The 23,754-nt window shown below is 41.9% G+C and overlaps 1 long non-coding RNA gene across 3 annotated transcripts in view; it reads left to right on the top strand.

Moving 5' to 3' along the window:
• LOC144246565 (uncharacterized) overlaps positions 1-23,754 on the top strand; it is a 538,094-nt gene that overhangs the window by 393,995 nt on the left and 120,345 nt on the right. For all 3 annotated transcript variants that reach the window (XR_014956250.1, XR_014956249.1, XR_014956251.1), the window contains 4 exons: positions 5,566-5,669; positions 11,865-16,106; positions 22,238-22,295; positions 23,039-23,136. This is a non-coding gene — a long non-coding RNA (uncharacterized LOC144246565). The remainder of the gene's footprint in view (positions 1-5,565; positions 5,670-11,864; positions 16,107-22,237; positions 22,296-23,038; positions 23,137-23,754) is intronic.

Below are 23,754 nucleotides of genomic sequence, written 5' to 3'. Positions count from 1 at the left end.
CAGCAATGAGCTGAATCTCCTGACTGTCACTCAAATGTTGTCACTTTGCTTTTGACTGGCATTCTACTAAGCCCCTAATAAATTTCCATGCTTGATTCTGTCAAAGCAGCATTACCTGAGCACAATGAGGCACAGTTTAAAATGTTATTAATATCACAGCACAAAGAAACTAATCTTTCACTACAACACTGCACTTTGTTCCCTATGCCTTAATCAAGACCTTCACGCTGCTGTAAGGCTTCTTTTGGTTTACAGAGATCATGAGAAAATGACTTGCCTTTCATTCTCTCTGCTTATATTGGCTTTTTTTCTTTTTAGTGAAAGTTTAGGTTTCCATTTTCTCAAGATATGTCAGCTTTTAAACTCATTTAATATTATATTTCACATTATTGTATGTCTTGGAATGACTTCTTTCATTTTAAAAAATCTTTGAGGCATGAGGTTATTTTGACATCTTTTCTCCCAAAGCAGTTTAGTCACCTACAGGAGAGCACAGGGGGCTTGGAGACAGGGAAGCACAGTATTCCCTTTATCCTTGTTGCTAACTCCCTGCTCACAGTGCTGCCATTCCCACATCCCAGGAGTTTAAACACTTTTCTGAGAGTTGGATAGGTAGTCTCTCTGTCTTTTCTGGGAAACAGATGTCTAGAAAAAAACCCAACACCTCAAAACCACCACATTTTTCTTGTTTCTCTTACAAGTTATTTTTAAACACTGTGATTTAAACCTGAGCAATTTAGTGATGCACATGCATCAGCGAGAATAATAATAATTGGCTTAAAAATGTAAAATATTCTAGTGGAAAGCAGTAATATCATAATTATATAATTTATAATAATGTAATTTATAATATCATAATAATATAATTTATAACAACAGCACCTTGCTCTGCTCTCTCTCTGTCTGGTATTCCTGAAGTCACCATAATGGAACAATGCAGGAAGAAATCTGGTTGATTTTTGTGGTCTATTTGTAGGAAGTTTGGCTTTTCCTGTGCTTAATGACTCCAGGCTTCTTTCAGAAGATGAAATAGGGAAATATCTGGGAAGGTTCATCACAAAACTATGGCAAAGTTGGGATGCTCTCACACTCTGCTGCACAGTCTGCTTTGTAAGCAGCTGCTGTGTGCGCTGCCAAAGGCACAGCAGGAGCAGCTCTGCTCTGGGATGGGATTTTCCACACCTACACATGGCCCAAGAACTGGAGCTGATTAACAAGCCTGCTCTAACTGCGACTCAACTGGGGTTTTGCTGTGTTTGGATCATGTTTTGTTCTTTGGTAAAGCAAATTGTTAAATGCTTTATCACCAGGTTCATCCCTTGCAGCTGCATCACACTGAGGATTTGCTGATGACAGCTGTTGATCAGAAATTTTAGTGTTCTCTCATCCTTCCTCTGATACAGTGACACAGAACTTAAAATAATAAAGAATGTTCTCAGTTGTGAAAAACACCAATCACTTGGTTTTTAAAATTTTAAAAGTTTAATAATAATAATAAAATTGTTATAAAAATAATAATACCATCAGAGTAATGAAGTTTAGCGTTAGGACAGTTACAAGACAATAAAAAGCAAAGAATTAAGGATGCTCTCAGACACTAAGTCAGGAAAAGCATACTTTGTGGACAAAGGAAAAACCTTAAAAGCAATAACCTGTTGCAAATTCATATATCCTTCATGGTTACGCATACATTCTATTTAAAACAAGAACTCTGTTGTATGTCAACTGTTTCCTTTAATCCCCAAGGAGTCTTCAAGTCTCAGCAAGGCCTGAAGAAATTTGCTTCTTCTGATAAGAAGCCATAAAAGCTTTCCTTTGGGAGATTTAGGTGTTCCTCAAAGTGAGTATCTCATTCCAAAAAAAAAAAACCTCCCCCCACATACATAGTCTCTATTTTAACATTATGTTGGAACCTAAAACTATATTTAACACACTAGTTAAGAGAATTAATAGAGCATAACTTTCTAACATTACACATATAATATTCATTGTAACATTTGTGAAAAGCCAATCATAAAATCTGCATTTTTCACATCAGTCATATAAAGTGGCAGAGGTATCATGCCTTTAAGTGTCAATGCCTTTCCCCAAGCCAAAGAAACAAGAATTTTCCTCCCTCTCTAATTCTCAAAGTTAACTTAAATTCTTGCATCGATTCATTACATATTTGTGTGGTCCTTACTCTACTATCCCTTCACTGACTTATTTTTATCAATGTCAGAAGAGCTCTTGTACAGATAACGCTGCACAGTTTCCCTAACAAGCTATGCAAGCCACCGTGAAAGGATTTTGCAGAATCATGCTATAAATCCCTTGAATAGGTGCTATTGATTTCTGAAGAGGTCTTGCTGAAAAAGGAATGTGCTGCTCAGGTCTCCAGGGGTGTTACTAAAAGGACAATAGCACTGGAGAAGCAACAGCAGGAGAAAATCGATTCCCTGGCTATTTTTTGTTTGTTTGTTCTCAGTGAGATTACACAGGAGAGAGGAGATGGATTGAGCTATATTATTTCAGCTGGGCTGAAAGTTGCTTTCTTTTTATGTTGAGTCATTTGATGTGGCTGAAATCTGTGAGAGCTGAGGTCTTATTGCTGGGTCTAAGTGGCAAACAGACTCTGCTTGTCAGCTTGTTTACCTGGAGAGTGTGAGCAGCAGTTCTCACACAGGGAGCACTCACTGCCTTCACCAAAGGAGTCACCCAGCCATGTGCCAGAGTTACTCCAGGGAGGAAGGATTTTGTCTTATTCTGCCACCACCTCTGGTTTAAGACCAAGCTTGTGTATTCTATTGCTGTCAGATAGTGATTTTATTTTATTTTCTTAATGAAAGCATAGAAAAGGAATTGTGTTTGCAGAAAGTATCTGTACTAGTCAGAGTTATCTTTTCACCACACCAGCCAGTGGCTTGTATTCACACTTGTATGCTGACAAATGACAGGAGGAGAGGAAAAAGAAGAAATTGCTGGAAGAGAAAATGGAGACAGAACACAGGAAAACTGGGTTAGAAACCCACCATTACTTTGTTTAAAAACATCTCTGATGTTGACTGGAGCTGGTTTCCGTTCTGTTGTTTTGAGAAGCAGTAAGTCCTCATTCCTCCATGCCAGAAATTGCAAAAGTTTTGAAATTATTGTAAAATGAAGCTGAAGCTTGCTGCTCTTTTCATTTACCTTTTTCCCAGTTGCTCTCAAGCTCAGTAGTTGTTGCACTTCTTCCTTCATCTTTGGAAAGACAGTGTTATACAATGTTATCCTCAAGGAATATGTTTTATCAAAGAGATGTGTTCCAGCTATTTCTTTTGTATCGTGTTCTTTACATGATGTATTTGTGCTTGTGTCTATAGGAACAGATTGTTGAGTGCATTTTAATTTGTGGTGTTTGGGACTAGCAAGAAAATAGCACCTTTAAAATACTTCCAGAAGATCTACAGGATTTTGGGGGTTGTTTGCAAAGAATGGGGCATTTAAAGTCTTGAGAAACCCTTCTCTCCCCTCAAAGGCACCTGATGATATTTCTGGGCTGGTCCTTAGGCAGGCTTCACTAGAAAAGCAATGCTCCAATTCACACTAAGAATCCAGTTTAAGATGCTGTTGTTTCACAGATGATTTTGTCCATGTCTAATCTTTGGCTGTGGAGGAGGAATATATTTTTTTTTTTCTTCTATAAATCTACCCAGAAAGCTTTTCTCTTTTATTAACAGCTGTCCTTTAACAGCTTTCTTGAAAATATCAATCTGCTCTCAGATTTCTACCAGATTTTCCCCCCAAGATATTTTTTCCTTTTCTGTCCTCTGAATTTAAGCAGTCTTACTTCAATGCTAGCAACATACAGACTTTGTTCTGCCCCCTTTCTTCCTCCATCCTCACATATGTACACTTTGTAAAAGTATTTTGAGTGGAAAATAGTTTCTCAAATGATGATTTCTTGATTCTCTTATTTTTCTTTTATATATTATCTGTATTCTTCACACAAATATATTTGTAGCTTTGTAGTCATTTATTGTAACTTAGCTTCAGTATTTTCCAAGGCAGAAAGACAAAGCAGGTACCAGGACCCCTACGCTGTCATGGTTCTCTGTAAAAACCAAGGTTGAAACCAGCTCTTTGAGACATATATTTTACAAACAGAACTTAGTCCTCATCTGAGGGGGGAGGATTTAGAAGGTGCTAGAGCTGGGGGGATTACTTTACTTCACTGAGAATGCTTCTAACTGGGGACTCCTGTCAGATGTGCCAGTTTGAGAAACTGGTGAAAATCCTACACACATCTTTGGCACGTCTTTGGCATTTTCCACCTGATGAATTGTGCACCTAAGGATCTTTATATAAAGGTAACCCCTTCTTATCAGCCTAACTGTGTCTGGCTTGTGATGCTAGGACCAGAGTAAAAGCCATCACAACTTGACTCAAGCCTGTTCTGGAAGGAAGCAGTCTATTTCCATTTCCTAGTTGCAGGTGCATCTTGGGAAGAGGGAACGAAGGAGTCAATATGTTCTCTTGTAGTAATTTTTTTCCCCAACCCTATTAAAGTTGTAGAACTGAAGAGTAATTGAAGGGGGAAGAGAATTCCGGGGGCTCCTTGTCGAAGACCTTGCTTAGAGCAGTCCTCATACATCAGGTTGCTCGAGACCTTGTCCAGGTGGACTCTGAATATCCAAGGATGGAGATTCCTCTGTTGCTCTGCTCCAGTGTATGACCACTCTGAGGTGAAAAAAGGTTCCCTTCTTCTCCCTCATGCCACTGCACCCCTGTCTTTTACCTGCACACTGAGAGGTGGCTCTGGCTCTGCCTTCTTTACCCTGTCCCAGAGGGCAGCTGGCTCAGAGAGGCACATTTTGTGTTTAGGCAAACACAGTCATTTTCATTAGTTTGGCTTCATTAGAACTCAGTGCAGATTTTTCTAAAATTTTTCAGCATTTTTTTTTTTTTTTGCATGTGTTTTCAATACTGTTATAAGTAGCAAACAACTGCTTAATAATGAAAGGTCAGTCTCTTACAGAGATAATGAAAATACAGAGAAGTCCCTGTTGACATGGGGCACCTCCAGGCAAGCTGATAAAGAGGATTCATCTTGAGGCACACATTTAATATTGCTCTGGAGAGCAGAGTCTGACTCCACCTAGTTTTTGATGAACTTGTGTATCTGCAAAGAAATACAAATAGAATTATGTGGAAAACCTAATTTTTAATGTGTAAACATATACATATGATAGAGATTTGGACTAAAACTGGCTTTAGTTTTATGGGCCACATAGCTTCAGAGAAAAACTAACGGTGAAGGTTCTTATATTATGACTTTTCTTTAAAGGATGGGCTTTAGTCCAGTCAGAAATCTGACATAGCAGCTTAATTACAGAGAGTAAAATAATAGACTTAGTTTTTTAAAAAATCTAGTTTTCATTTGTGATGCAAAATTTACATGTGACTCTTGAGAAACATTTATTAAAAGCCACTCCAAAAACATGCACAGAGCCAAACCAAGGCAACACCACCTTGGTGGACTGGTTTTATGCTTTATATTAAGTTTTGAAGTTATTCTTTCTTTTCTGGTTATTTCTCTACATGCAGCTTCCAGCATATGCCACAGCCACACAAAAGCTGCTCCTGATGCGCTCTGATCTGAAAACACTGCAGCAGGAAATCTCCACTGGAGACTTGTCTGACAGAACGAGGTGAGAAAGGAGATCTCTTCTTCTGTGTTGGCCCCTGGCAGTAAATTTGTTACCCTTGTTATGCCTAAACTCTGAACTGGGTGACGTCTGAAAAGTCAGTGTTGGTCCATGATCTGCAGTGTGAACATGGAAAGTCTTGTGGAATCACTGGAATTGGAGGGAATGGCATCTTGGGGAATAGGATTGGCAGTGACTCCACACTACATCTCCTGATTGCACTGAACATTTTTTCCAGGATAGGGATTAATTTATTTCTGCATGGCTTTATGATAGCCAACTGCTGCAGTGCTTGTGGCTATGTTCTGTAATCATCCTGACTGGATCTCACTCTGGATGACTGCTACACTGCTGCCCCATGGGTTTGCTTCCAAAAGTAGCAGAATAAATAGACAAAAATAATGCTAATATATAGAAATATATTATTTATATTTATGTAGGTGCTGCTATCTTCACAGAGATTGTGAAAAAGAAAGAAGTAATGGAATTAATAAGTAATTGGTTTATTTGTCTGTACCCTTGATTTGATTTGTACATATTTGTCCACACCTTCTCTCCAAGCACTGCTTGCTTTCCTCAGCTATTTTTTAAGGTTTAATGAATCTTTTGAAAACAGTCAAGTGAACCCCAGTGATCTGCAAACAGGTTGAAATCCACATCTCTGAGTGTCAGAGCACAATTGACTCCTAATATGCCATAAACTCTCCAGAGCTGCATTTGAACCAGAATTTTTCTTTAGACACTCCAAATCCTCCCTCTGGTACCTTGTATTCAGAAGGGACAGAGGAAAGACTGAGTTTGATTTTCTATATTTAATGGGCTTGATTGGGACTGTACATCTCTGTTATTTTACTCCAGAAAAAAGCAACTTTCTGTAAAGAGCAACTCGCTGTGTCTCTCTGATTTCAGAACTCGGATGGAAATTGATAGTGGTATCACAAAAAGGAAAATACTATTAGGTACTAACACTTAAGAAAAACGACACAGCCTGGTTTGAAAATGGAACTAATTTATTCTCCCACCCCCTCGGTGGCAAAGCAGAAATGAGTGGAAAGGATGAGAAGTGATAACAGTGGTGAAAGCTGTGGCATCCTCCTGAGGGCAGGCACTAAGGCTGCTTTAAAAATGTGCAGGCAGATTTCTGACACAGAGTCACCACCTTCTGAGAAAGGTCTGCATTTCTAACATTAGTCTTAAGGAAAAAAAAAGTAAAATTACATTTCTTCTGCCCAGTCCTCACCTGTGTTTTGTATTCTGCTGCTTGCCTTTAGCTGTCAGCAACAGAATCACATTAGATGGGTGGGAATCCCTATAAAATCCCTCATTCCAGCTCTGGTTTTGCTGGAAAACAGCAAGACCCCAGTGCTGGAGGGTGCTCTGGGAGCACTTGCACAGGTGGGCTTGGTGCTGCTGTGAGCTCTGTGACTGCTTGAGCTCAGCTTGTGCCCAGAAATCCAAGGAAAATGAACCCCTCTGTCCCTGGCAATGAGTTCATCTGCTGCGCTTGCATGCCCACATTAACTTGGCAAGAAGATTTACCCTGGGGGGCAGCAGTAGATTGTTTCTTGGCAGACAGAGTAGCAGGCATTGCTGATCCCTGGGTACACACAGCACGTTCAGGGCACCTTCATCTGCTGAAGCCACTGTGAGAGCAGCTGTTTTCCTCCCTGACTCCAGCCTGGAATTGGTCAGGCTTGCCTGATTTAAGCTGTTTTTGTGAGGCTTTTGTTTCATGACACCTTGTTGCTCCCTGTCACCCACTGCTCTAGCTGGCTGTCCCAGCCTGGCCAGCAGCTTTTCTAGTTTTGGCTCTCAGCAAGAGGGCAGGGAACTCTTGAGAGCTCCAGCATCTCCTGCCTGATCAGGGACCCAGGAGCAACTTCTCCCAGCTCACACCTGGGAGCAGGTACTTATATAAAGCTTCCCCCTCAGCTTTCTGGGTTCTTGGCTTTTGACCCTGATGCTGGAAGCTATTGGCTGTGATTGGGAGGAGCCTGCACTCAGAAGTGTGTCTGATTTGTGGCAAGTTCACACCTTATCAAGTTCTTTTCTACTGTGTATTTGTGTTATTGTCTGTAGAAAGTCCATCTAGTTTGGTAAATTAATGAAAACAAGTGGGTTAGTGCCTGTAAGCTTGTCATTTCCCTTTATAATTTCTCCTTTTCACTAGATTCCAGCAGACCACTCCTCCATTTCCTGGCTTCTTTTTCCTCCCACACTCTTCAAATGAGAGGTGCTGAATGGATCTTGCCTTGTGCACACAGTAAATGTATTTAAATAAGCAAACCTTCAGCAGAATGGGGAGGACAGAGAAGCATGGTTTATGTCAGATATGGAAAGCTGAGCAGTCTGCATCAGGAGGTCCTTGTAAGACTCTGGGCAGAGTGGCAAACACCCCTGGCCATATCCTGTTTGTGCTGGGTGTGACTGCAGCAGCAGCAGCTCCTTTATCCTGGATTGTATGTTCCCCATAGGTGGCAGCCTGGCTCAGAGCAGTGCCCTCTAGACCCTGATCTCCTGCTTCAAGAAGGGTATGGGGCTTTTTAGGGTGAGGATCCTTCTATCACTGGATAAAGTCTGAATGCTCGGGAAACCAGTGAAGCTGCTACTGCAAACTGCAGCCAGGCCATGGTGACACATGCAAGCTTTAAACCAATTTTGGGTTATCCTCAGTCTTTGCAGTCATATCCCCAGAAATCTGTGATTTAGCTTCTCCCAGGAACTTTAAGAACAGAAAATATCTTTCCTTTGAAGCAAAGTTGGCAGAATGATGGAGTTCGTATATGATGGTTTCAGTGAGGGAGATCCACCTTCCCCCAGTTTCACTGCTGGCATTGCTTCAGATTAGTGGTGCAATTCTTTCCATCCTGTTCCTGTTCCATTTTGATGTCTTGCTGCATGTCTTTCCTGCTCCATTCAGCTTTGGGGGTTTTCATCTTGTCCTGTGAATCCAGCAGCTGCCGGGATCCTCAGAACCACTGAACTCCTTCAATTTGAGCTGTAGCTTTTCCCATCTGTGCTGATGGTTGACAGGGTCTCACTTTGCCATTCCTCTACTTGTGTGCTCAATGTTTGTGCAGTGGCTGTTGTCACTTTCTGTCTGTGCTGCTGTAACATCCAAAAACACTGTGAAGATCAAAGCCTAGTCAAGCCAGCACTTACAAAACCTAAAGAAATGAGAAAATGTGGTTTGTATCCCAAAGAGCTTTAATTCCTATGTGATGGCTAGACTTTAAAGACTTTCTATGAAGCCACCAGAATGTGAGAAGTTGTCTAGTTTGACTGAAGAGAAGATGAGAGTCTCCCCTCCTGTGGTTTGGGTCATGGCTGGAGTGAGCAGCCTCCTGCCTCGCTCCTCCTCTCCCAGTCAGCTTTAGCATTTTGGAGCAAGCAATGAGAAAGTTTCCTGTGACCTCAGAGCACCACCTATAAATCCAGACACTGTTACCTAAGAGTAGAGACAGCTCCTGCATATAATTTAGAGGATCAGTGCACTGCAGGGCTCCTCAATACCACAAGCCACAGATGTTTGTCACTGCTATTCTTTTATTCTGTAATAGCTGTAGCATCTTGTTGAGTGCATAGCACAGGAGAAGAAACCAGCATGGGTCTAAACTGCCTGGTTTTAGCTCAAAGTGGGCCTTTATTAAAATACTCAAACCCCATTTGCTATATTTGGAGATTATAGTACCCTTTGTAGATGTTTGCAGATTGTTAAATTAGGATACCAAGCAATTATGAAATAGAAGTGCTTTATGAATTTAATTTTCTGATATGAAAATCACAAGGGAAAAGGGCCAATATTAATACTGTAGAGTGCAGGATAATTCTGTAGCAGAAAGTTGAGAAAGTTGCTGGTAAGTATTCTAGGTAAGCTCTGCAGGAGCAGACTGGTTGTGCAGCAGCCCACTTGCCCCATCAGGACTCAGATCACTGAGAGCTCTGTGGCCCTCTGGAAAAAGTCTCATTTGTAAAAGGATCTCTGAGTCGTTCCTCCCTGTGCTCTTTTCATCGTTCCACAGCTGCCTTGCCAGCAAAACACAATTTCCTTCTTGGCCTCATCTCTCTCATTCAATACCCACCTGGAAGGAGCCAGACAGGGTTTCTAGAGACAAACAACAGTGCCATTTGAGTGGCCTTCTTTCAAAGCACTATCTCTTTTGTACCTTAGTAGACAGGGCCTCAGAAAGACAAATAATAGTTTTTAAAAATTAGAAATAGTTGCTTGAAGACCTCCCATTGCTATGGGTCTAGTGCTCAGATTCCGGGATATTACTCATGGCAGTTGAAGCTGTAAAATTTTTCTCACCTATTTGGTTTCCTTCCCTCAAGGTTTACACTTTCATTTGCTTTCATGCAGCAAATAAATTCCATGAAAGGGAAATGCTTAATAAACAGCCTCTGGTAAAGAGTATGGCATAACTGGCATAACTCCTTCGCTTTTAGAAGCATGAAGATTGCATCACTGAATATTGTGCCTGTCAGTAAATTAAATAAGAAACCCAAACCAAGTTCAGGAAATTAAATTCATTATAAAGATAATGGAAAATTCTGATTTTCCTTGCTGCTGTCGTCATGCACACTTTAATTGTTTCCTTGAACTGTCTATACCTTGTAAAGAAAATAAACATCCTCTTCTCTTAAGACACTGCTGAGTTTCCTAGGGATGTGTGGTCTGTTTTAGTGCTCGCCTAGAGAGAGTCACTTCATGCCTGAGCTGGTGGGATTCAGGGGTGTCTGCCCCCACAGGTACATTGGCATTCTGTGTTCTGCTGTGCTGCAGTTGTCCATAACCCTCCTGAAGCACATGGGAAGGGTCCTGTGCCATAACTCCCCTGAAATGGAGCACTCCAGCTGTATTTCAGCCTGGCTGTCCCACAGTGCTGCATTTTGTTCATCTTTGCTGAGCAGGGCTAGACACAGCTGGAATGTTTGCAGTGGAGGAGGAGGTGGCTGTGCACCTCAGTGCTGGGGATGACAGGCTTTGGTGGAGCAGAGCAGGAGCTAAGAACACATTACTTTGCCCCACTTCATTTATTAATCAGTTTGATTATTTTACTCTCTCCAGTTTTGCAAATCAGACATAATCATTTTCTCTTAATGGCATGATAGGTCTGTGTATTCAATTATACAAGGCAACGTTATTCATAGATCCTTCTAATTTCCCCTTATAGACTAATCTTATTAATATTTATCTTCTAATATATTTACAAATTCAGATAGGGTAATCTCTATCTAAATGAAGCTACTGCTCATACAGAGATCTCTTCTTTAAAGGAGTCATGGTAGCATTTGATATTATGAAAAGCTTAAAGCAGAAAAAATGTAATTACCTGTGAAGCATCATTAACAATGATGGTGTCCAAAATGTTTGTGTAGCTGACTTTCAAGGTCCCTTCCAGCCCAAAGCATTCTGTGTTGTCAAAACAAAAGGCAGGAGGGATAACAACATACAGCAGGTGAAGCCTCAATTTCAGAAACCCAACCACATTAGCTTTTGACCTCAGTGTTTATATTTGGCTACAGAAACTGCCTTGTTAAATGGTCAGGAAGCAAAGCTTGGATCCAAAAGGATCCAGTGTCTGCCTCCTTCCACCCATTTGTTTTAATCAGTGTGGGGTGAGGAGTGGGGGAGAAAACCAAGTAGGCATTTTGAAAAATGCAGGTTATGACCTAAGGATGACTGCAGCTTCTCCCAGTTCTGGGCCCTGGGTTTGGCTCCTGAAACATGAGGAGCTGTGCCTGGAGAGCTGATCTGGAACACATTCACTGTGTGCTAGTTGGAAATGTCCAAGTGGGTATTTAAGGGGCTTTGGCACCCTTCAGTCCCTGCCAATAACAACGAGGGTTGTGTGAAGCATTTAGGCACACACAAACCTGTCCCTGCTCAGTAAAACTCTTCAGGGTGCTTTTAAGCCCCTTGATTTCTGCTCTTGGTTTTATCAGCAGGAGGTTTTTCAAAGGCAAGAGCCTGCCCTTATCTCACAAACAGGCTAAGCTGCCTTATGGCAAAATAGTCCTCAAAAACTCTTCATTCTTCATAATGTTAAAGTTGTTCTCCCTCCTCTGCTGCAGTGCTCGATGCCTTTAAGACCATTCCTTTCTTACCTGTGCATTTGGGAAACACTGCTTCTAAGGATGTTATTCTGCTCTTTATTCCCTCAAACAGTCACTGAAAATGCTCTGGCTTTTCCACAGGCTGCTGCAGGTTGATGCATCCATGTCAATCATTGATTCTCTAAGTGTCCATGTTCCTGCAACAGCTTGTCCAGGTGTGCAGCAATGCAGCAAAGAAAATCAAACAGGTGTGGAAGCAGGAAGAAATGGTAACATTGCTTCATAAGATTTTGTACAGAAAGACATCACATCTACTTCTCTCTTCCCCTTTTCCTCTGAAGAGCCAGGCAGATTCTGGGGTGCAGGTGAAGGATGCCATGTGCAGGTTTTCCTGCTGACTGCCTTCAGCTGAGGATGATGCCACACATTTTTGACATTCAGGCATCATTAAAAGTCATTTTTTCTGATGTTCTTTATAGCCCTGGCTAAAGGGCTTTATCTGGTAAAGCTGAACTAAATTATCTCTAAAAGTGCCCATCTGTGAGGTGGAAACCTGAAAGCAAGAACATCTCTGTACGCTGGGCAGCTGTCTGCTCTCAGAGTGTAAAATGGGCACCTCCAAGTCATTCCTCTTACTTTTGGAGCTTCTCATGGCTTCTTCTGCCAGGTTAAAGCAGGGTGAGCAGGGAGGCATAACAGGAAAGATTAGGCATGTGGAAAAACTTTTTTATGCAAGAGCAAAAGGATTGATGCTGTTCACTATGGAGAAGCAGCAAATAAGAACAGATCTGAAAATGTCTCTTACTATTTGTTATTGTGAAGCCCAGAGGGGCCCCTTGCCTCCATCCCCCATGGTATCAGGAGGCAGAGATATTAATTTAAAATTAGATACTAAACACCTCTTTAAAAGGAAATTGCTTATTCTTTCCATATTTTGGCCATATTTTATCTCTTTCAAGACTTTGTGGAGACTAAGAGATTAGTATGACTTTGCTTTTTATAGGCTTGTTTTTTAAAGACTCCTTATGTATAGGCAGAATATCCCATTATATATCAAGAGTGACAAAACTACAAATTAATCAAAGCCCAACATGCTCACAATATTCGACAGAATCTTAGTGTTTCTGTGCCATGGTTTTTAAGTAACATTCCTATACTTTCAGAAGTTTTCTTCACATAGTATAAAACATGATCAGAGGGATCAAATGCACTTCATGGAAACACCATCTCTGAAAATGTTCCTTCATAAGTATATAAACAGTTTATATGAGCATGAACTGGATATAACATCCTGCAATCCCACACTTGTCAGTTCAGCCTGGAGAAAAGTGCAAATTGAGGCCATTTTCTCTCATCCTGTTCTTTTGGTAATATATAAGTTATAATTGTTAAATTGAATCTAAGCAATCTATAATATAGTTTAGTTTAACAGATTGCATAAAAATATCTACAAAATGAAAAGTATTTGGACAAATATCTTTCATGAATGATACTTATTAGGCAGACATGTGCTAGAATTTCAGAGGTTTATTTTCATACATTTTGGTTTCATGAATCTGCTAAAGAGGAAGCATCCTATTTTTTTATTGTATACTTATACTGATCAAACACCAAAAATTCATAAAGCTGGCATATATAGAAAAATATCCTGTTCATTTCCTCATAAAATATCTCTGGGCAGTGTCTCATGTATATTTTAATACCATTGACAAGCTGCTGGTGTGTCTCTTGGATTAATTTGTAGCAAAATTTTATAAATACTGGCATCTTTCAGTTCTGAAGATAGCTGATATTTTGAAGGATGTTTCCCTGGGGATGAGGCTGGTGTTTTAATCTGCCCAATTGCAGTTATTTTCACTTTTAATAACCTGCTACCTTTGAGCCTTGACAACATTTAAACTGAGAGTTCCATGCCTTATGTTGATGATTAATTCTTGGTTCAGGTAAGCACACAATGAAACTAAAACATCACTTGTGGTTTAAGATGCACAAGACATGATAAATTAATTAAGTGAACATCAGTCTCCTTTTCCTGTTTGAAGATATTGGTGAGAATATTGCTCTGGGTTTGATTTTACTTACTGGTTTTTTTACCTGCTTGTGGGATGAATACAAATGTGGGACATTGACAGATGTGCTTGATGTTTGTCATTGCTTCAGTAATTTCCTTCTGGGATAACTGAGAGCAATTTATGCACTCAAAATCTCTTTTGAATGTGGAATTTCTTTTAAAAATTCCAGAGCAGTGGTCATTCAGGAGAAGAAAAGGGAGAACATGAGACAGGAGTCAGTTAAAATAGAACAGAATTGTTCAGGTGGAAGGGACCTGCAATGATTCCCCAGTCCAACTGGGGGAAAATAAACTAAAAACCAAGTTCTAAACCCCATCCAGATATTCACAGAAAAAATGGGGACTGCATGGTTTGGGCAGTGATGTTTGCTTCTGTACATGTATTTACACTTCTGTAAGTGCTTACAGTGCTATTTGGTTACACTTCTCCTTTTCTATGCTTACTGAGACAGAACATTTTATGTTCTGTGCAATAAAAATATGTGCATATACACAGAATGCTGACATTATTACAAAGTTTTGAAGGTACTATAACCAAACTTTTGCTGACAAAATTTAGAATTTGGTCCATCATTTGACTGCTTGATTTATTTATTGAATTCTCATTTTGAACAAGCTAAATATTTTTATTTCTGAAAAGAAAATTTCCAGTCCTTTTACATGCTGTGAATGCAGTCCAGAAGTTTTTTTCCTAATCCCTGTGATGCCCCATTGCTGTGAGGTTTCAAATGGGTCATGGAGAGGGACCCAGGGCATTTGGGGCTGCCCCTGGGTCTCTTCTCTAACCCTGTTAGAAAGCCTGAGAATCCAGTCTGTGTTGTTTTGTACCTGTTTAATGTCACCACACCACCAAAATCAAGTTGGTGATTAATGTAGGATTCAAAAGAAGGATTTAGCATAGGTTCCATTTAACCTGTCTAGCCTTAATCAGGTTATTTCTGCTTGTGGAAGGGAAACTGGGGAGAGGAGTACTGCAGCTTGTCTACAGTGACTCATTGGACAAAGCACATTAACCTTGCCCACTGGGTTGAGTTTTGGATCCTTGATTGCAGGAGTATGTTTGGGATTCTTTCATCCTTGAAGGGCTTGGAAGGCTCTGATGGCAGAGCAGTGTACCCTTCAGTAACAGAGATCAGTTCTCAAAGGTTTCCTGAGGCTGCTGGTGGAAGGATTTTCTCATGGCCAGGCAAAACTGCAGCCTCTGTCAGGAAAATAGATTTTTTCCATGATGGACTCTTTTATCAGACAAGAGTGTTTTGGCCTAACTCTTTTGAAACATAATTCTAATCTTTCACTTCTGAGCCTGCAAAAGCCACAAACGTTTTCTGTCGTATCAGTTTAGCAGCTTTTGTCTCTCAGTGCTTTGTTACCAACGCTGAGCTCTCTCTGCAAACCCCTTTCTCCTAATGCAGGGGATTCCCTGGATTCCAGGGATCCCAGGAAGAGGGGAGAACTGAGCCATCCACTCATCTGGAGCTGTTCAGGAGCTGCAGCTCTGCCTCAGTGGGCCTAAGGGAAGGGGATGGAGCAATGGAGCCATTCTTTGAAGGGAAGCTGTCAAAATGAACATTTTTCATACTGAAGGTGCAAACAGCCACTCATCGCAGCAAGTTAAAAACCGCTAAATGGGATGAAAGTTCTGTGTTTTACTGAGCTCTGTTTTCCTGGTCTAGAGACAAATTTTAGGAGAAAAAATGCTCTGGAACAAGGGTTTTCTCTAAAGAGAAGGGCTTCAGCAATCCCTTTTGCCAATGAGAAATGAATACCAGTGTGTAAAAGTGAAAAAAAACTTGTTTATTAACAAAGTATGGTGCCCAAAGGGCACAGAAAAAAAAATAATTGGTGGAATAAATACTAGATATTGAAATTTTGGAACTTTACACTCCCATCCCCCACCTGGCTGCTCGGCCTGGAAGACGAAAATGGCACTGGCTTTTTGTCCCAGGGAAGGGAAAAATTCACACAGCAGCTCAGGCAAAACAGATGGGAACCTGCTGAACTTCTGGCGTTGGTCTCTCCCTCACAGCAGATGAAGCTGGTGGGTTTTGGTGCCCTTTCCTGGTTAGTTCAGCTTTTTTTTTCTCCCCAAGGTCTCGGGCATGAAGCGGCCTCCCAGTCCACAGTCCTGGTGATTTGTATCTCTGACTGGAACCCAAGCTGAAACTGTTTGAGAAAAAAACCAAAATGCTGCTGGAAGGATTCCCAGTATGGCCTCCAAGATAGGAGAAGGAAAAAAGAAAACTTTGTGATTGAGGTAGCAAAACTAATTTAGAGAAAGCAACAAAGTAATGTCCAATCCCCACGCTCGACTGGTGAGTCTTTGAATAAATCCTGTCCCTACTCCAGACCCACCCCAAAGCTCCAGCAGCCACTTCTGGGCATAAAGCAGATGATCTGGGAATAGAGCAGCATCATAAAATCACCTCAAGGCAGCATTGAATCCCAAGGCTGGACCACAGCACCGTACTGAAGATGCAGCTTTCTGGGACATAGACTGAAGTCCCATTAATTTGTAGATTGAATCAGGCAATCCCAGAATGGTTTGGGTTGGAAGGGCCTTAAAGCCTATCCATCAAAAGGGAGGGACACCTTCCATTATCCCAGCTTCTCCAAGCCCCAGTGTCCAGCCCAGCCTTAGACACTTCCAGGGATCCAGGGGCAGCCACAGCTGCTCTGGGCACCCTGTGCCAGGGCCTGCCCACCCTGCTAGGGAACAATTCCTAATTCCCAGTATCCCATCCATCTCTGTCCTCTGGCACTGGGAGCCATTCCCTGTGTCCTGTCCCTCCATCCCTTGTCCCCAGTCCCTCTCCAGCTCTCCTGGAGCCCCTTTAGGCACTGGAAGTGACTCTAAGGTCCCAGCACTCTTCTCCTCTCCAGGCTGAACAAACCCTACCCTCCAAAAACTCTTTTGAGGGTCCTGTTTGGCTCATGTCTGTAACATTAAATATCTGAACACCTGAGGATCTCCTGTCCCAAATTCATCCTTTCACAGAACCTTTCTCTCTATAAAGGAAGAGGAAGGCCATGGCAGGGAATCCTGTGCCTGGGTTCGGCCTGCAGGAGTTGGGGATGAGTGCCCAGTGAGCAGCCCTGATGCTGGAGCACTGATTGCATCTGGCCCAATTGCTGAGGAAAATTGCTGGTAGATATTCTCTTTTTTGTAAAGGACATCATTAATATGTAAGTGATTTTTAATGCATTATTTACATTCCCAAGGCAAGATTAAAAAAAACCCACAATGTATTTTGTAACCTACCTAGGTAGACTTCCTTTCCCTGCAGCTAAAACCAGCGCTGTTAGCTCTGAAATCTATTCAAAAGGAACTTTTCTTTAGTGCTGATTATTTCTTTGTAACTTCCCCAGTCTTTTAACTTCTTCAAGGCTGAGCTATTTTGGCCCCAAAACCCCTATTTTTTGCTGATGTTAATAGGTAATTACCTGTTCCACTTTATCACTTATATCAGGCACAGGTAAAACTTTTCAGGGTTTGCCCTTTTAATTTTTTTTTCTTTGTCCGCCTTTCTTTTCAGCTATAGCTGAGACTTAGATTGCATTACCAGCAGGTATTGGAGATCATCCTTTATTGCCAGCCAGTTAAATGTAATTGTTGCATCCTCCTGCTCTGCCACCTTTTTGTTCCCATTAAGAACATCCTGCCTTCAGAGACGTGTCAGGCTTGTCCTTGGCTGGGGAAGGATTGTGCCATCTGGGAGCAGAGCAGGGCTACAAGCCAGAACTGGAGAAAGTAAGATAGCTCATAAAAAAGAAATTCAAGTCAAAATGGTGAAATTACTCTAAAGGTTTTCTTTGAAAGTGTGCTGAGTGGCTGATAGAAAAATGGCATTTCTGTAGTGCTCAGCTGAGCCTGGGAGTGAGGGATCACCGAGCCTCTTTGCAATGAGAAATGGTTATTAGGAGGGGAATTAAGGAATATCTATTATTCACAGGCTGGAAGAGGTGATGAAGATATCACCTGTGTTTAAATCAATCTTGTCCAGCAATTTACCTCAATTCTTCCAACTTCAGCAGTAGTTGCCTCAAGAGGCTGTTCAGGGGGATAATGGAGATGAGATGGGTGGATGGAGGAAGTTGCAATTAGGCAGGAACAGCAGAGGCTGTCAGGTTACAAAAAGTTGGGAGTGTCTTCAGGTCCTCAGAGCTGATGGCCTGGAGAAAATGATAATCACGGAGTTGTTACTGGCTGGGGACAAGGTGCTGGAAGGTCAGTGAGGTCAGAGGTGGGTCCTTTACAGCACAGGACAGAGTTGTGGGCTAGAAAAGGGGACAGCTGAGGAGCCCTGGGGATGGAACCCACCAACCTCACTGGGTCCTGAAGTCTTGGAGAAGGGAGAATGAAGGGGCACAGCAAAGCCTTGTAAACGTTTTTCTTTTATTTCCTGATGGAATTGGTTTCGTGTGGAATTTTAGGTTGAGTGCAACGATCTATTAAAGCAAAACAGAAGGAAAGGAAATGTAGAAAAACGTGGGGTTTGTTACCTTTTTTGCCTTTCTCTTTTCTTTTGGTGTTAAACTACTTGCAAAAGAGACAAATAATCTGGGACCTGCCAGTTTAGCTCTGTTCTCATTATCCTGGCAGAAACACAGAAAGAATGTAAAATCAGGCAGTGTCTATATGCTTCTAAGGTAGAACTCTTATTAAATGAGAGCTAGAGCATTTTACCAACAAAGTAATTTCTTGAACATGATTAATAATTGGAATTTCTGTCCCAAGAGATTAGTGCTGGAAGGCAGCACCTGGGTGGGCTGCCCAGCCACCTGGTGGGATGCAGCAGGGAGCCCTGGGACATTGTCACTCTGTCCTGTGCTGTGCCAGGTCCCTGCCAGGGTTTTGTGGGTTTCCTACCCATCTCATCAGACCCTGGGCTAATGAGATTCCTTGCAGAAGAAATCACACAAAACTTAAAACCCTTAAAATCAGTCACTATACAAAGAGCAGTTACCTCTTAATATAAAATATAAAAAGCAATATAAAAAGTGAAAAACTCTTTACCAGCCTCTGTGGTTTGTAAGGTGCCTGTGCAAGTTGCCTGCTGCAATTGATAGTGAGAACATGTCTGTGCAGCAGTGTTATGGTTGTCTGCTTGTGTGTTAATATATGTAAAAAGAAAGGTGGTACTTTGGCTACTGAGGCACTGTGCTGTTTTACATGGTGTCTTGGAGGAACTTCAGCTGTGTTTTTCCAGACTGGTTTGCCTTAACAGTTTCTATAAAAATAATGTTTTACAATGAACAGAGGAAACCCTACCAAGCAGTCCCAAAACAATTCAGGCAACTGACAGAAGGCAGAACTTTCTTCTATGAAGATGTTGTGAGTGCCTATATTTTTTTTTTTCTTATCTCTGGCATCCTTTACATTAGCTCTGGAGAATGATTTTATCTTTAAATATTAATCAGAAAATGTTGCCAAGACAACCTCTCTTCAAGCTTTTCATTTCACCCCCACTGATTTCTGAACCTCTCCTCAGTCTCCCAGAGCAACTGGTCAGGTTTTTGTCAGGTGGGGTTTGATCTGATGGAGCAGAGCATTCCAAGGGCAGCATTTCCTTGGCTCTTTGCAGGTCACTCCAGCCAGTTCTCCTCGCTCTGTCTCCAGGGCTGGAGGAGGCCAACCACCCTGGCAGCTGGATTCCAGCACAGGAAACAAAATGTTTGGATAAGGTGCTTGATTCCTGTTGATTCTTGAGGTTGATTCCTGCTTTCCCAGCCAATGCAGAGCCAGTAGCAGCAGCCCTCCTCCCCAGGCTGTTGCACAGGATTTCTGCTGGGCTGTTGATTGTCAGTGCAGCAGTGCTGGGTTTTAGGCTATCAGTTGTGCTCACTTTTGCATTCCCCACAAATATCTCATTGCAAGGTGCCTTTTGTTAAAGCAGGATGGTTTCTGTGGCTTGGCAGGTGCTCAGGTGGTCTGTAGGTACTGGCTGCCCTGCTGCTGGCAGGATGGGAGGGGGATGTGGGGGTCAGTTACCTGTCATTGTACCCTGCCATGAGAACTTCTGATGTATCCCAGAATATCCTGAGCCAGAAGGGACCCACTGGGATCATCCAGTCCAATTCCTGACCCCAACAATCCCACTTTGCATCCCTGAGAGCATTGTCCAAACCCTCCTGGAGCTCTGGCAGCTCGGGGCTGTGCCCATTCCCTGGGCAGCCTGGGCAGTGCCAACACCCTCTGGGGGAAGAACCTTCCCTGATACCCAACCTAAAACTTCCCAGGAAAGGCAGTGAGCCACTCAGCTGTAGGTTACTCAGCTTTGCTTCAGCATAACAGAGTGGGAGAAGACACAGGCTCTAAAAAGCTAAAATTAACTATAACTCTGTCTTGTCAAAGTGGGAGTGACCAACTCAAATCAGATTTGAATAAATATAGGTTCAGTTTGTCATATGGTAATATTAAATTCCCTTTTCATTTCTTATAACCTCAGTGTATTTTATGCCCCTCATGCTCCTATTTCTCATGCCTTTGCCAGCAGATCCTCTTTTCCCAGGTGCCTTTCTGCACTGTCACTCTTTCAGCTGTATTAAATAGTGGTTGTATTGTTCTGTCTTAAAGTTGCAAAGGAAGCTCTGGCAAAGTGATGTTTTAATTAAATATAACAGTGGAGATGGCTCTGATTCTATTAATAAAAAATGGAAGAGTTTGCTGGGAAGGTTTCTCTGCTTCTTTACTGCCACAGTGCATTTATAACCTCAAGGAATGTGTCTGAGCTGGGGACAAGGGGGTGGCCAGAGATGGCCAAGGCTGTGACAGAGCAGCAGAACCTCGAATTTGGTGGGGACACGCCCTGGGCACAGCCGCAGGGGTGAGGGCTCAGCAGGGATCTAAGAGCTACCCCTGATGCCTCCTGCCTGGGCCTTCAGGAGCTGGAATCTCAGATTGTTTTCCAAGAAGCAGCTGAGAGATGGACAGACAGGAATTCATCATCCTGCCAGACATGAGGGTTTATCCAGTGACAGGCTCATATGATCACTGGTGTTCTGAACAGTTTGTGTTTTTCACAGAGAGAAAAACAATTTCCCCTTGAAGGATTTATATTTTTTTTTGTCAAATATTTCCAAAGTTTCAATTATTTTTTTTTAGCTATTGCATCCATTTTTTCCAGCAGAGAGACACAGAGGTCAAAGTCTCTGCTGCATCTGTCTCCTAAAAGTCCTTCCCATTTCTGAAAGGCTGGCTGCAGCTGAGGGATTGCTTTTCCAGTTTGCAAGTTTAATGTGACTTTCCTGTTACACTTACAAATATGGAATCCATTGGTATTTAATATGATCTGTACTGAATCCACAGCAGAAATATAAATATTTATTGCTAAATTTTTTCTTTGCAGTTGATGAACATTTTGCACATCTCAGGGTTTTTTTGTGCATTTGAGGGAGGGATGTGGAAAACTCATCAAAGTTTACTGAATAAAGAAAATGCAGATGATATTGTGAGCTGCAGTGTAGTAGAGTTAAGGGATTGTTCTAAATGCAATGCATTAAAAGTTATTTCATCCAGGACATAAATGACATTTCAGATTTTGAAAAGAATAATTATCTGAGCTGGCACATGAAAGAGCTCTTCTTTATCTGTTGGGGCTTTTTGTGTGTGTGTGTTTTAACCTGTTAAAGATAACTATGGGATTTATTTAGTGTGTGAATAAAATGGAGTGAGTGCTAACCTTGCTCTGTCACACACAGCCATAAGGGTCTGTCCCAGGGGTGCTCTGCCCATGCTTTTCCTGACATGCTAAGGAAGTATAGGTCTTGCAAGCATCTCTGCATTTTTTTTCCTTTGAGACATCTTTGTGATCTGTGAAATAGAGTCTAAACAGTCCCCCTGAGCCTGCTGCTGTTTGAGCCCCCTCCCAGGAGGGGAGGCAGTGCTGTGACTGCCATGGTGCATAGTAAAAGGTTTCTAAAATCATGGGGACAGCGTTTGTGTGACTGCACAGGGGTGACACAGGGCAGGGAATGCCCAGCTGTGGAGCTGGGCTGTGGCTGAGGATGGGAATTGGCCAGTCTGGGTTTGGGATGAAGCCCGAGCATCATTGCTGGGCTGGGTCAAAGCTGAGGTGCTGACAGCTCTGGACCTAGCCTGGCTGGACAAAAGGGCTCCAAACTTTGTCTGTCTGTCCAGACAGGCTCCAAGCTTTGTCTGTCTGTCTGTACAAACAGGCTCCAAGCTTTGTCTGTCTGTCCAGACAGGCTCCAAGCTTTGTCTGTCTGTACAAACCACCTTCCACAGCCAGGGTAAGTGATTTTCCTCCCTTTTCCTTGCCAGCTACGGATCTCAGAGACTGACAAACAGAAATCAGCTCCCCCTTGGAGAATATGGAGAACAAAAGCTGTGGTGTGGGGAACTCAATTTTGCAGTGCAGCTGAGCTCTAAAGTCTTTACCTGCTCTCTCACTTTCTCTCCTGCACTTGTATTCTTTTCTTTTAGTAGAAAAGTGGATTTGGAAACTCTTGGAAATGCAAACACGTGGAAACCAATTGTCTTGGTAAGCTATTACTAGAAAGGGTTTAAACAATTCATATTTTCACAAAGAGCTACAGCAATAGAATTAAGTTCTTACCAAGAACTGCTACTAAGAATATAATTTTTCAGTGAGTTGATTTAAAGGAGAACAGAAAAACATATCTAACTTGCATTTCTTTTGACAGACAATAGCAAACATTTTGTTACACTATTTTAAGAGTAAATACATTTTTTTAAAAATGTAATGGATATCTAACTTGTAAAATCTAAAGGTTTGGATCTGGGGATGGTACAGAAGGAACTGAAGCTGTGCCTGAAACAGATGAAGGTGTAAGAAAAACATAATTTATTGCGATGGTCTGTGATCACAAGAGATAAGATTTGGAGCTTTATATTTTATATTCTTTACTAACCAAACTACAAGGAAAAGTTTACCACAGCCTCATGCCTTTTCTGATTGCTTTCCAAAGCTATGCCAACTGATTTCTTTAATTTTTTTTTCATATTTATAAAATACTTAGAGGATTAGTTTAGAAGCATGATAGTAGACAAATATGGGTTAGTCCAGGAATTCTCTCTAATCAGTGACTCTCTGGGCAAGTAAAAGACGTAGGGTCATCTGAAATAATCCCCTAAATATTCTAAGGAGAAATAGCAACTAAGTTTATAAGAGTTTCTATAAGGTGATGAGATTTTAAATATTTTTGTAGTTGGCTTATACACAAAATAATGGTCTTCAATGATAGTAATTGTTGCTTTATTCAGAGTTCCACTGCCTGATTCCTGACATCCCAAAGGTGTCCCAACCCCAAGGATTGCCCCTCCCAGCAGGAAGCCCTTGAGGAGTGGTCCTTGCTCTTGAGGTGAGTCCTGGGAACTCCATGGCTTCCAAATTTGTCTGATCACATTGAAATTGTTCTTTTAATAAGCTTGTGCAGTATGTGAGATGCTTTGGAACCTTATTGGGCAGCAGAGACTGACGTGTCAGAACCCTGCCATACTCTTTATACACATTTGAAAATTTACTTTGCATCAGTAGTTCCAGCCAGTGTGGGAAAGTGATGTTAGATATCACAAGAGTGTAAGAACTCTTTTCCTCTGTGTTATCCAGAAAAATTACACATGGAAATCCATGGCTCGTATTTCTGTGAGCTTCACAGCTCTCTGTGGTCACAGAAGTAGGATTCCCTTGAAAGATGAGAAAAGCTGCCTTATACTGGGGTTCCCTGGTTTGCAGAGGGAAAAGGGGATTTCATGGCTGAGGACAACCATGTCACATTCAGTGTTCCCACTGCAGGGAGAGTAACTCCAGAAGTTGCTTCTACCTGTGCTGGTTTTGGCTGGGGTAGGGCTCTTTTTCTACCCCATGGTTGGTGTGGGCTGAGTTTGGGTTTGTGCTGAGCTCAGGGCTGGTAGCACAGAGATGTTTCTGCTCTCGCTGAGCTTGCACAGAGCCAAAGCCTTTCCTGCCCCTCATCCAG

Source organism: Lonchura striata, chromosome 6, assembly GCF_050655825.1.
Source record: "Lonchura striata isolate lonStrDom1 chromosome 6, ASM5065582v1, whole genome shotgun sequence".
Classification (NCBI taxonomy): domain Eukaryota; kingdom Metazoa; phylum Chordata; class Aves; order Passeriformes; family Estrildidae; genus Lonchura; species Lonchura striata.
The sequence above is the reverse complement of the archived record's forward strand: the minus strand, read 5'-3'. Positions and strand labels throughout refer to the sequence as shown.